Source organism: Neomonachus schauinslandi, chromosome 2, assembly GCF_002201575.2.
Source record: "Neomonachus schauinslandi chromosome 2, ASM220157v2, whole genome shotgun sequence".
NCBI classification, from domain to species: Eukaryota; Metazoa; Chordata; class Mammalia; order Carnivora; family Phocidae; genus Neomonachus; species Neomonachus schauinslandi.
This window is the reverse complement of record NC_058404.1, coordinates 45,902,860-45,916,906: the sequence shown is the minus strand read 5'-3', so window position 1 is coordinate 45,916,906 and position 14,047 is coordinate 45,902,860. Positions and strand designations below refer to the sequence as shown.

The 14,047-nt window shown below is 40.2% G+C and overlaps 1 protein-coding gene across 1 annotated transcript in view; it reads right to left on the bottom strand.

The window, feature by feature from the left end:
* The window catches only part of ADAM7 (ADAM metallopeptidase domain 7), a 108,516-nt gene that overhangs the window by 64,419 nt on the left and 30,050 nt on the right, over nt 1-14,047 (bottom strand). The window lies entirely within an intron of this gene.

Here is a 14,047-nt window from a genome sequence, read left to right as displayed (position 1 = left end):
TTTCATGGTTTGGTAAACACTAGAAGAGTCTGAAAAAGATTCTGGCAGTTTTAGCCAAGGCAGCGACTTGAGAAGAATCTAGAGAAAACATTAGCCAAGTAAGAATTATATATAAATATATATTGATACAAAATATTTTGACGTATATGGCATATATACATACACTACATATATCTTAACATATGTTAACCCAACAGCCATATATTTGGATAAAAGCAATATGTATTAATAATAGTAAATTTTGAAAACATGGAAAAGTACAAATGAAATTGTCCTGAACTCTCACCATAGATAGACAACCACCGTTAATATTTTCATGTAATTCTTTATAGTTTTTTTCTCCACACAAGTAAAGGGCTGGCATTCTGAGTAATCAGTAATCAGTACTCTCCCACATCTCCTGTATCAAACCCATGGGTATCCTCAGACTAAGAACTAAGATTGTATACCTTGGAGCAAGATGGCGGAGGAGTAGGAGACCTGGATTTCGTCTGGTCCTAGGAATTCAGCTGGATAGGGATCAAACCATTCTAAACACCTATGAACTCAATAGGAGATCGAAGAAAAGAAGAGCAGCAACTCTCTGAACAGAAAAGCGACTACTTTCTGGAAGGTAGGACATGCGGAGAAGTGAATCTGAAGAGATATTCAGGAGGATAGACGGCGGGGGAGGGGTCCTCCGTCGGCCGCTTCTGGCAAGTAATAGAGCAGCAGAGCACAAAATCGGAAATTTTAGAAGTTGGCTCCACTGAGGGACGTCGCTCCAGTGGCTAAGCGGGGGGTGGAACCCTTGAGGGACAGTGTGGTCTCAGGACGCTTGAGGTCACAGGAAGACTAGGGGTGCCTGAGTGCAGCAGAACTCCCAGGTATCGGAGCAGGGAAGCCGGCTGCAGAGACAGAGCCAAGGCGCGGGCTCTCAGCTCGGGGTTGCCATAAACCGTGATCCGAGGCACAGTCGGGCCACTGTTCTTCCTGCAGGAACCCAACAAGCAGCAAATCTGGGGAGACTCCCCTTCCTCCCCCGGGAGGGGAGGCATGGGAGTGCACCACAGGGCTCTTCTGGGTTTGGAGATTCCACACCGAGTCGGGTGCCAGAGATAGAAATGCTGGGTCACAGGCTGGGTGAGCACGGAGTGTGGCCGGAGACCGGGGAGATGGGAGTGATTGCTTTTCTCTGGGGCTCACTGAGGAGCAGGACACCAAGTTTTCAGCTCCTCCGGCAGAGATTGGGAAGCCACTGTTTTCACTCTTGTCCTCCAAAGCTGTGCAGAAAACTTGCAGGGAACAAAATCTCCGGAGAGCAAACCCCAGCAGATTACTTAGCCCAGACCGGCAAGGGCGGGGCCATTCCACCTCCGGCAAAGACATTTGGGAACCACGGCAACAGGTCCCTCCCCCAGAAGATCAGCAAGAACAGCGAGCCAAGACCAAGTTTACTGATCAATGAGATTGGCAGAACTCCAGCGCTAGGGAAATACTGCACATAGAATTCATGGCTTTTTCCCCATGATTCTTTAGTCTTTCAAAGTTAATTTTTTTAAACTTTCTTTTTCCTTTTTTTTTTTTTGAATTTTTCTTTTTCCCTTTTTCAATCAACACTTTATCAATCTCTTTTTTAAAAATTTTTTTTTATTTTTCATTTTTAGAGTCATATTCTATCCCTTCATAGTAGTTACCCTTATTTTTGGTATATATATATATACATGGTATATATATATATACATGATATATATATATATATACATATATATATATAAGTTGTTCTCTCCTTAAAATTTTGAGATACAGTTTCTTCTAACAGATCAAAATATACCCTAAATCTCTAGTGTATGGCTTTGTTCTAGTCTCCTGCCTGATCACTTTCTCTCCTTTTTTTAAAAAATCCTCTTCTTTCTTTTTTCAACCAACTTCTTATCAATTCCATTTATAAAATCTTTTATAATTTTCATCTTTACAGTCATATTCCATCCCTTCATCGTATTAACCCTTATTTTTGTACATATATAAGTTTTTCTTCCTTTAAAATTTTGGGAGGCACTTTCTTCTAACAGACCAAAATATACCCAAAATGTAGTGTGTGGCACTGATCTATGCACCAGCCTGATCATATCTGATCATATTCTGTTTTGTTCTTGTTTTGTTTTTGTTTGTTTTTAGCTTTTTCTTTTTTTCTTTTTTCTTTCTTTCCCTTTCTTTTCCCCTGTTCAGGTATTTTCTGATTTGTTTAGTGTATATTTTCTGGGGTCGTTTTTACCCTGTTAGCATTTTGTTCTCTCATTCATCTACTCTCCTCTGGAAAAGGATGGAAAAAAATCACCTCAACAAAGAGAATAAGAGGCAGTACCGACTGCCAGGGACCTAATCAATATGGACATTAGTAAGATGTCAGAACTAGAGTTCAGAATGATGATTTTAAAGATACTAGCTGGGCTTGAAAAAAGCATGGAAGTTACTAGAGAAACACTTTCTGAAGAAATAAAAGAACTAAAATCTAACCAAGTCAAAATCAAAAAGGCTATTAATGAGATGCAATAAAAATGGAGGCTCTAACTGCTAGGATAAATGAGGCAGAAGAGAGAATCAGACGAAATGATGGAAAATAAAGAAGCTGAGAAAAAGAGAGATAAACAACTACTGGATCATGAGGGCAGAATTCGAGAGATAAGTGATACCATAAGATGAAACAACATTAGAATAATTGGGATCCCAGAAGAAGAAAGAAAGAGAGGGGCAGAGGTATATTGGAGCAAATTATAGCAGACAACTTCCCTAATTTGTGGAAGGAAACAGGCATCAAAATCCAGGAGGCACAGAGAATGCCTCTCAAAATCAATAAAAATAGGTCAACACCCCAACATCTAATAGTAAAACTTACGAGTCTCAGAGACAAAGAGAAAATCCTGAAAGCAGCTCGGGAGAAGAGATATGTAACCTACAATAGTAAAAACATTAGACTGGCAACAGACCTATCCACAGAGACCTGGCAGGCCAGAAAGGACTGGCAGGATATATTCAGAGCACTAAATGAGAAAAACATGCAGCCAAGAATACTATATCCAGCTAGGCTGTCATTGAAAATTGAAGGAGAGATAAAAAGCTTCCAGGACAAACAAAAACTAAAGGAATTTGCAAACACAAAACCAGCCCTACAAGAAATATTGAAAGGGGTCCTCTAAGCAAAGAGAGAGCCTAAAAGTAACATAGACCAGAAAGGAACACAGACAATATACAGTAACAGTCACTTTACAGGCAATACAATGGCACTAAATTCATATCTTTCAATAGTTACCCTGAATGTAAATGGGCTAAATGCCCCAATCAAAAGACACAGGCTATCAGATTGGATAAAAACACAAGACCCATCGATATGCTCTCTGCAAGAGACTCATTTTAGACCCAGAGACACCCCCAGATTGAAAGTGAGGGGGTGGAAAATGCTTTCCCATGCTAATGGACACCAAAAGAAAGCTGGGGTGGCAATCCTTATATCAGACAAATTAGATTTTAAACCAAAGGCTGTAATAAGAGATGAGGAAAGACACTATATCCTACTTAAAGGGTCTATCCAACAAGAAGATCTAACAATTGTAAATATCTATGCCCCTAACATGGGAGCAGCCAGTTATATAAGCCAATTAATAACAAAAGCAAGGAAACACAACAACAATACAATAATAGTGGGAGACTTTAAACCCCCCTTACTGAAATGGACAGATCATCTAAGCAAAAGATCTATAAGGATATAAAGACTTTATTTTATTTTATTTTATTTTAAATTTTATTATGTTATGTTAGTCACCATACAATACATCATTGGTTTTTGATCCATGATTCATTGTTTTAGTATAACACCCAGTGCTCCATGCAGTACGTGCCCTCCTTAATACCCATCACCGGGCTAACCAATCCCCCCTCCTCCCTCCCCTCTAAAACCCTGTTTATTTCTCAGAGTCCATAGTCTCTCATGGTTCATCTCTCCCTCCAATTCCCCCCCCCATTTTTCCCTTCCTTCTCCTAATGTCCTCCATGCTAGTCCTTATGTTCCACAAATAAGTGAAACCATATGATAATTGACTTTCTCTGCTTGACTTATTTTACTTAGCATAATCTCCTCCAGTCCCAACCATGTTGATGTAAAAGTTGGGTATTCATCCTTTCTGATGGCTGAGTAATACTCCATTGTATACATGGACCACATCTTCTTTATCCATTCATCTGTTGAAGGGCATCTCGGCTCTTTCCACACTTTGGCTATTGTGGACATTGCTGCTATGAACATTGGGGTGCATATGGCCCTTCTTTTCACTACATCTGTGTCTTTGGGGTAAATACCCAGTAGTGCAGTTGCTGGGCCATAGGGTAGCTCTATTTTTAAATTTTTGAGAAACCTGTACACTGTTTTCCAAAGTGGCTGTACCAATTTGCATTCCCACCAACAGTGTAAGAGGGTTCCCCTTTCTCCACAACCTCTCCAACATTTGTTGTTTCTTTCCCTATCCATTTTTGCCATTCTAACTGGTGTAAGGTGGTATCTCACTGTGGTTTTGATTTGGATTTCCCTGATGGCTAATGATGATGCACATTTTTTCATCAAGACAGACCATGCTGTCTTGGTGATCACTGCTTTGTAATATAGCTTGAAATCGGGCAACGTGATGCCCCCAGCTGTTTTTCTTTTTCAATATTTCCTTGGCGATTTGGGGTCTTTTCTGATTCCATACAAATTTTAGGATTGTTTGTTCCAGCACTTTGAAAAATGTCATTGGAATTTTGATCAGGATGCCATTTGTATGTCTTCTTCAGAGAAGTGTCTTTTCATATCTTCTGCCCACTTTTTGACTTGATTATTTGTTTTTTGGGTGTTGAGTTTGAGAAGTTCTTTATAGATCTTGGATACCAGCCCTTTATCTGTAGTGTCATTTGCAAATATCTTCTCCCATTCTGTGGGTTGCCTCTTTGTTTTGTTGACTGTTTCCTTTGCTGTGCAGAAGCTTTTTATCTTGACGAAGTCCCAAAAGTTCATTTTTGCTTTTGTTTCACTAGCTTTTGGAGATGTATCTTGAAAGAAGTTGCTGTGGGCGATGTCAAAGAGGTTACTGCCTATGTTCTGCTCTAGGATTTTGATGTATTCCTGTCTCACATTGAGGTCTTTCATCCACTTTGAGTTTATCTTTGTGAATGGTGTTAGAGAATGGTTGAGTTTCATTCTTCTGCATGTGGCTGTCCAATTGTCCCAGCACCATTTATTGAATGTCTTTTTTCCATTGCATGTTTTTTCCTGCTTTGTCAAAGATTATTTGACCATAGAATTGAGGGTCCATATCTGGGTTCTCTATTCTGTTCCATTGGTAAATATGTCTTATTTTTGTGCCAGTACCATGCTGTCTTGGTGATCACTGCTTTGTAATATAGCTTGAAATCGGGCAACGTGATGCCCCCAGCTGTTTTTCTTTTTCAATATTTCCTTGGCGATTTGGGGTCTTTTCTGATTCCATACAAATTTTAGGATTGTTTGTTCCAGCACTTTGAAAAATGTCATTGGAATTTTGATCAGGATGGCATTGAAGGTATAGATTGCTCTGGGTAGCATAGACATTTTAACAATGTTTATTCTTCCGATCCATGAGCATGGAATATTTTTCCATCTTTTTGTGTCTTCTTCAATTTATTTCATGAGTGTTTTGTAGTTCCTAGAGTATAGATCCTTTACCTCTTTGGTTAGGTTTATTCCGAGGTATCTTATGGTTTTTGGTGCTATTGTAAATGGAATGGTTTCTCTAATTTCTCTTTCTACAGTTGCGTTGTTAGTGTATAAGAAAGCAACTGATTTCTGTGCATTGATTTTGTATCCTGCCACATTACTGAATTGCTGGATGAGTTCTAGTAATTTGGGGGTGGAGTCTTTTGGGTATTCCACATAAAGTATCATGTCGCCTGTGAGAAGAGAGAGTTTGACTTCTTCTTTGCCAATTTGAATACCTTTTATTTCTTTTTGTTGTCTGATTGCTGTTGCTAGGACTTCTAGTACTATGTTGAACAATAGTGGCGAGAGTGGGCATCCTTGATTTGTTCCTGATCTTAAGGGAAAGGCTCTCAGCTTTTCCCCATTGAGGATGATATTCGCTGTGGGTTTTTCATAGATGGATTTTATGAACTTGAGGAATGTTCCCTCTATCCTCATACTCTGAAGAGTTTTAATCAGGAAAGGATGTTGCATTTTGTTGAATGCTTTTTCTTCATCAATCGAGAGGACCATATGGTTCTTCTCCTTCCTCTTATTAATGTGTTCTATCACATTGATTGATTTGTGAATGTTGAACCACCCTTGCATCCCATGGATAAATCCCACTTGGTCGTGGTGGATGATCCTTTTAATGTATTGTTGGATCCCATTAGCTAGGATTTTGTTGAGAATTTTGGAATCCATATTCATCAGGGATATCCATCTGAAATTCTCCTTTTTGATGGGGTCTTTGCCTGGTTTGGGGATTAAGGTAATGCTGGCCTCATAGAATGAGTTTGGAAGTTTTCCTTCTGTTTCTATTTTTTGAAACAGCTTCAGTAGAATAGGTATTATTTCTTCTTTGAATGTTTGGTAGAATTCTCCAGGGAATCCATCAGGCCCTGGACTCTTGTTTTTTGGGAGGTTTTGGATCACTGCTTCAATCTCGTTACTGGTTATTGGCTTATTCAGGTTGTTAATTTCTTCCTGTTTTGGCAGCTTATAGGTTTCCAGGAAGGCCTCCATTTCATCCAGATTGCTCAGTTTATTGGCATATAGTTGTTGATAATAATTTCTAAGAATTGTTTCTATTTCCTTGGTGTTAGTCGTGATCTCTCCCCTTTCATTCATAATTTTATTAATTTGGGTCCTTTCTCTTTTCTTTTGGATAAGTCTGGCCAGTGGTTTATCAATCTTATTAATTCTTTCAAAGACCAACTTCTAGTTTCGCTGATCTGATCTACTGTGTTTCTGGTTACTAATTCATTGATTTCTGCTCTAATGTTAATTATTTCTCTTCTAATGCGTGGCTTAGGCGTTGTTTGTTGCTTTATCTCTAGTTCCTAAGGTGTAGAGTTAGTTGGTGAATTCAGGATTTTTCTATTTTTTTGAGTGAGCCTTGGATGCTATGTATTTCCCCCTTAGGACTGCCTTTGCAGTATCCCATAGGTCTGGGGCCAATGTGTTTTCATTCTCATTGATTTCCATGAATTGTTTAAGTTCTTCTTTGATTTCCTGGTTGACCCAAACATTCTTGAGCAGAGTGGTCTTTAGCTTCCAAGTGTTTGAATTTCTACCAAATTTTTTCTTGTGATTGAGTTCCAGTTTTAGAGCATTGTGGTCTGAGAATATGCAGGGAATAATCTCAATCTTTTGGTATCGGTTGAGAGCTGATTTGTGACCCAGTATATGGTCTATTCTGGAGAAAGTTCCATGTGCGCTCGAGAAGAATGAGTATTCTGTTGTTTTAGGGTGGAATGTTCTGTAAATATCTATGAGGTCCATCTGGTCCAATGTATCATTCAAAGCTCTTGTTTCCTTGTTGATTTTCTGCTTAGATGATCTGTCCATTGCTGAGAGTGGAGTATTGAGGTCTCCTACAATTAACATATTGTTATCAATGTGACTCTATTTTGGTTAACAGTTGGCTTATGTACATGGATGCTCCATGTTGGGGGCGTAGATCTTTACATTTGTTAGCTCTTCTTATTGGATAGACCCTTTAAGAATGATATAGTGTCCTTCTGTGTCTCTTATTACAGACTTTAGTTTAAAATCTAATTTGTCTGATATAAGAATTGCTACCCCAGCTTTCTTTTGAGGTCCGCTGGCATGGAAGATGGATCTCCATCCCTTCACTTTCAGTCTGGATGTATCTTCAGGTTCAAAATGAGTCTCTTGTATACAGCATATGGATGGGTCCTGTCTTTTTATCCAATCTGCAACCCTGTGCCATTTTATGGGAGCATTTAGGCCGTTCACATTGAGAGTGATTATTGAAAGATATGAATTAATTGTCATCATGTTGCCTGTGAAGATGTTATTTTTATAGATTGTCCCTGTAAATTTCTGTTGTAAATCACTCTTGGGGTCTTTCTACTTTTATAGAACCCCCCTTAATATTTCTTTCAGGGCCGGCTTAGTGGTCACATATTCTTTCAGTTTCTGCCAGTTGTGGAAGCTCTGCATCTCTCCATCCATTCTAAATGAAAGCCTTGCAGGATAAAGTATCCTTGGCTGCATGTTCTTCTCATTTAGTACCCTGAATATGTCTTGCCAGGCCTTTCTGGCTTGCCAGGTCTCTGTGGATAGGTCTGACGTTATTCGGATGTTCCTCCCTCTGTACGTAAGGAATCTCTTCCCCCTAACTGCCCTTAAGATGGTTTCCTTGGTTCTAAGATTTGCAAGTTTTATATTACATGCCGGGGTGTTGGCCTGTTTTCTTTGATCTTAGGAGGGGTCCTCTCTGCCTCTAGGACTCGAATGTTTGTTTCATTCCCCAGATTAGGGAAGTTCTCAGCTACGATTTGCTCAAATACATCTTCTAGTCCTCTCTCTCTCCACTCCCTCCAGGATTCCAATTATTCTGACATTGGAACATTTCATGGTGTCACTTATTTCTCTGATTCTATTTTCATGGATTCTGAGTTGTTTTTCCCTGGCCTCCTCTTTTCCCTTTTTATCTATTATATTATCTTCCAGGTCACTTATTCACTCTTCTGCCTCAGTTACCCTAGCTGTTAGATTATCTAGATTGGATTGGATCTCATTGATAGCATTTTTAAGTTCTGCCAATTCACCTTTCATTTCTGCCCTTAGAGACTCTATGTTGCCATTAATTGATTTCTCCATTCTAGCCATTGTCTTCACAATTGCTAGTCTGAATTCCATCTCCGACATCTTGGTTATATCTGCATCCATTTGTAAATCTGCAGCATAAGTCATAATCTCTGAGTCTTTTCTGTTTTGGGGGCTCCTCCTCCTAGTCATTCTGTTTTCTTGGGACCTTAGGGTTGCTGGCCTCTTATTTTCCCAGCCTGTCTTCTGCGGGAGGGGCCTGCTATGCTGTTACTCAGGCAACCCTATTTGGGTGGAGTTGCTCTGCCCCCCTGTGGCGGGGGATGGGCTCAGCAGGAATCAGTCTTTGGGGCTTTTATTCTCTGGCAGCTTTCTCTGGTGGCTTTCTGCAACTCTTCTGTGAGTCAGAACAGAAGAGACCGTTTCCAACCCTTTGCCTCAGAGCAGAGAGATCACAGACTGTTCTTCAGTGAGCTCTCCAGGCCACACCATTTCCATTTCTGTCTGTGCTGCTATAAATTGCAGTGGCCTGGGTTGTGCACCCCTCTGCAGAGCTCCCAGTCCTGCCTTCAGGTTGCGGCACGTCTCTGTCCTTTGTGTTTCTAAAACCGCCAGCCACAGGGCACCTGGGTGGCTCAGTTGGTTAAGCGACTGCCTTCGGCTTAGGTCATGATCCTGGAGTCCCTGGATGGAGTCCCGCATCAGGCTCCCTGCTCGGCGGGGAGTCTGCTTCGCCCTCTGACCCTATCCCCTCTCGTGTTCTCTCTCTCTCATTCTCTCTCTCTCAAATAAATAAATAAAATCTTAAAATAAATAAATAAATAAAACCACCAGCCGCTCCCAGTTCGCTGGTGTGACTCCGTCGCTCTGGGTTTCTGCCCCAGGGGCTGCCCTAAACTCCTATCCCCGCCAATACCGGTCTGCGAGTCTGTGCCCAGTCCTCAGTGCGCGAGGCTGTCACTCACCGGCGGTTTAGGATCCCCACAGCCAGGCACCCTCCTGCTGCCGTTTATCCTCTGATATCTGCCCGCGGAATCATGGCTCCCTGCTTTGTACCTCAAAACCAACCGCCTGCGACTATTCTGTTTGTAGAGATCCAGGTCTTCTTACATCTCAGGCTGGTTTCGTGGGAGCTCAGAGTGGTCTGGTAGATATCCAGCTCAATTCTGGGGACCAGTTGAAATAGAGTCCCCTACTCCTCTGCCGTCTTTTCCCTTCCTCTAAATAAAATCTCAACTGCAAGCCCACAACACCCGTGGGAAGAAACACGAGCTCAGTCTCGGTGCGTGCTTATGACCAGACCCAGGAAATAAAGACTTTAAATGACACACTGGACCAAATGGACTTCACAGATCTATTCAGAATATTCCGTCCCAAAGCAACAGAATACACATTCTTCTCTAGTGCCCATGGAACATTCTCCAGAATAGATCATATCCTAGGTCACAAATCAGATCTCAACTGGTACCAAAAGATTGGGATCATTCCCTGCTTATTTTCAGACACAATGCTTTGAAACTAGAACTCAATCACAAGAGGAAAGTGGGAGAGAACTCAAATACATGGAGGCTAAAGAGCATCCTACTAAAGAATGAATGGGTCAACCAGCAAATTAAAGAAGAATTTAAAAAATTCATGGAAACCAATGAAAATGAAAACACAACTGTTCAAAATCTTTGGGATACAGCAAAGGCAATCCTAAGAGTAAAGTATATAGCAACACAAGATTTCTCAAGAAACAAGAAAGGTCTCAAATACACAACCTAACCCTATAGCTAAAGGAGCTGGAGAAAAAACAGCAAATAAAGCCTAAACCCAGCAGGAGAAGAGATATAATAAAGATCAGAGCAGAAATCAATGAAATAGAAACCAAAAGAACAGTAGAACAGATCAACGAAACTAGGAGCTGGTTCTTTGAAAGAATTAACAAGATTGATAAACCCCTGGCCAGACTTATCAAAAAGAGAAGAGAAATGATCCAAATAAACAAAATCATGAATGAAAGAGGAGAGATCACAACCAATACCAAAGAAATACAAACAATTATAAGAACACATTATGAGCAACTCTATGCCAGCAAATTAGATAATCTGGAAGAAATGGATACATTCCTAGAGATGTATCAACTACCAAAACTGTACCAGGAAGAAATAGAAAACCTGAACAGACCTATATCCACTAAGGAAATTGAAGCAGTCATCAAAAATCTCCCAACAAACAAAAGCCCAGGGCCAGATGGCTTCCCAGGGGAATTCTACCAAACATTTCAAGAAGAATTAATACCTATTCTGAATCTGTTCCAAAAAATAGAAATGGAAGGAAAACTTCCAAACTCGTTTTATGAGGCCACCATTACCTTGATCCTCAAACCAAAGACCCCATCAAAAAGGAGAATTACAGACCAACATCCTTGATGAATATAGATGCAAAAATTCTCACCAAAATACCAGCCAATAGGATCCAACAGTACATTAAAAGGATTTTCACCATGACCAAGTGGGATTTATTCCTGGGCTGCAAGGTTGGTTCAACATCCGCAAATCAATCAATGTGATATGATACATTAATAAAAGAAAGAACAAGAATCATATGATCCTCTCAATAGATGCAGAAAAAGCATTTGACAAAGTACAGCATCCTTTCTTGATCAAAACTCTTCAGAGTGTAGGGATAGAGGGTACATACTTCAATATCATAAAAGCCATCTATGAAAAACCCATAGTGAATATCATTCTCAATGGGGAAAACCTGAAAGCTTTCCCCCTAAGGTCAGGAACACGGCAGGGATATCCACCATCACCACTGCTATTCAACATAGTACTAGAAGTCCTAGCCACAGCAATCAGACAACAAAAAGAAATAAAAGACATCCAAATCGGAAAAGAAGAAGTCAAAGTCTCACTCTTTGCAGATGATATGATACTTTATGTGGAAAACCTAAAAGCTTCCACCCCAAAACTGCTAGAACTCATATAGGAATTCAGTCAAGTGGCAGGATATAAAATCAATGCACAGAAATCAGTGGCATTCCTATACACCAACAACAAGACAGAAGAAGGAGAAATTAAGGAGTCAATCTCATTTACAATCGCACCCAAAACTTTAAGATACCTCGGAATAAATCTAACCAAAGAGGCAAAGAATCTGTACTCAGAAAACTATAAAATACTCGTGAAAGAAGTTGAGGAAGATACAAAGAAATGGAAAAGCATTCCATGCTCATGGATTGGAAGAAGAAATACTGTGAAGATGTCAATGCTACCTACAGAAATCTACACATCCAATGCCATCCCTATCAAAATACCAACCACTTTTTTTTCAAAGAAATGGAACAAATAATCTTAAAATATGTATGGAACCAGAAAAGACCCCGAATAGCCAGAGGAATGTTGAAAAAGAAAAGCAAAGCTGGCGGCATCACAATTCCGGACTTCAAGCTCTATTACAAAACTGTAATCATCAATACAGTATGGTACGGGCACTAAAACAGACACATAGACCAGTGGAACAGAATAGAGAGCCCAGAAATGGACCCTCAACTCTATGGTTAACTCATCTTTGACAAAGCAGGAAAGAATGTCCAATGGAAAAAAGACAGTCTCTTCTACAAATGGTGTTGGGAAAATTGGACAGCCACATGCAGAAGAGTGAAACGGGACCATTTCCTTACACCACACACAAAAATAGACTCCAAATGCTTGAAAGACCTCAATGTGAGACAGGAGTCCATCAAAATCCTAGAGAAGAACACAGGCAGCAACCTCTTCGACCTCAGCTGAAGCAACTTCTTCCTAGAAACATCGCCAAAGGCAAGGGAAGCAAGGGCAAAAATGAACTATTGGGACTTCATCAAGATAAAAAGCTTTTGCACAGCAAAGGAAACAGTCAACAAAACCAAAAGACAACCGATAGAATGGGAGAAGGTATTTGCAAATGACATATCAGATAAAGGGCTAGTATCCAAAATATATAAAGAACTTCTTAAACTCAACACCCAAAGAACAAATGATCCAATCAAGAAATGGGCAGAAGACATGAACAGACATTTTTCCAAAGAAGACATCCAAATGGCCAACAGACACATGACAAAGTGCTCAACATCGCTCGGCATCAGGGAAATCCAAATCAAAACCTCAATGAGATATCACCTCACACCAGTCAGAATGGCTAAAATTAACAAGTCAGGAAATGACAGTTGTTGGCGGGGATGCAGAGAAAGGGGAACCCTCCTACACTGTTGGTGGGAATGCAAGCTGGTGCAGCCACTCTGGAAAACAGTATGGAGGTTCCTCAAAATGTTGAAAATAGAGCTACCATACAATCCAGCAATTGCACTACTGGGTATTTACTCCAAAGTTAGAAATGTAGGTATCCAAAGGGGTATGTACACCCCGATGTTTATAGCAACAATGTCCACAATAGCCAAACTTTGGAAAGAGCCAAGATGTCCATCGACAGATGAACGGATAAAGATGTGGTATATATACACAATGGAATATTATGCAGCCATCAAAGGGAATGAAATCTTGCCATTTACAGCAACGTGGATGGAACTGGAGGGTATTATGCTGAGTGAAATAAGTCAATCAGTGAAAGACATGTATCATATGACCTCACTGATATGAGGAATTCTTAATCTGAGGAAACAAATGGAGGGTTGCTGGAGTGGTGGGGGTTGGGAGGGATGGGGTGGCTGGGTGATAGACATTGGGGAGGGTATGTGCTATGGTGAGCACTGTGAATTGTTTAAGACTGTTGAATCACAGACCTGTACCTCTGAAACAAATAATACATTACATGTTAAAAAAAAAAAAAGAAGAAGAAGAAGAAGAAGAAGATAGCAGGAGTGGAAGAATGAAGGGGGTGAAATCAGAGGGGGAGACGAACCATGAGAGACTATGGACTCTGAGAAACAAACTGAGGGTTCTAGAGGGGAGGGGGTGGGAGGATGGGTTAGCCCGGTGATGGGTATTAAAGAGGGCACATTCTGCATGGAGCACTGGGTGTTATATGTAAACAATGAATCATGGAACACTACATCAAAAACTAATGATGTAATGTATGGTGATTAACATAACATAAAAAATAAAAAGATTATATATCTAAACTCCCTCAGTACATGGATGCTATAGCAGAACAGAACAAAATAGGAAATTATCAGATTTTATTTTATCCTTAAAAACACTTTCGAAACTCATAACAGAACATTAGTCTTGAAAGTCAAGGCTTTTGAAATAGAAGAGCTAA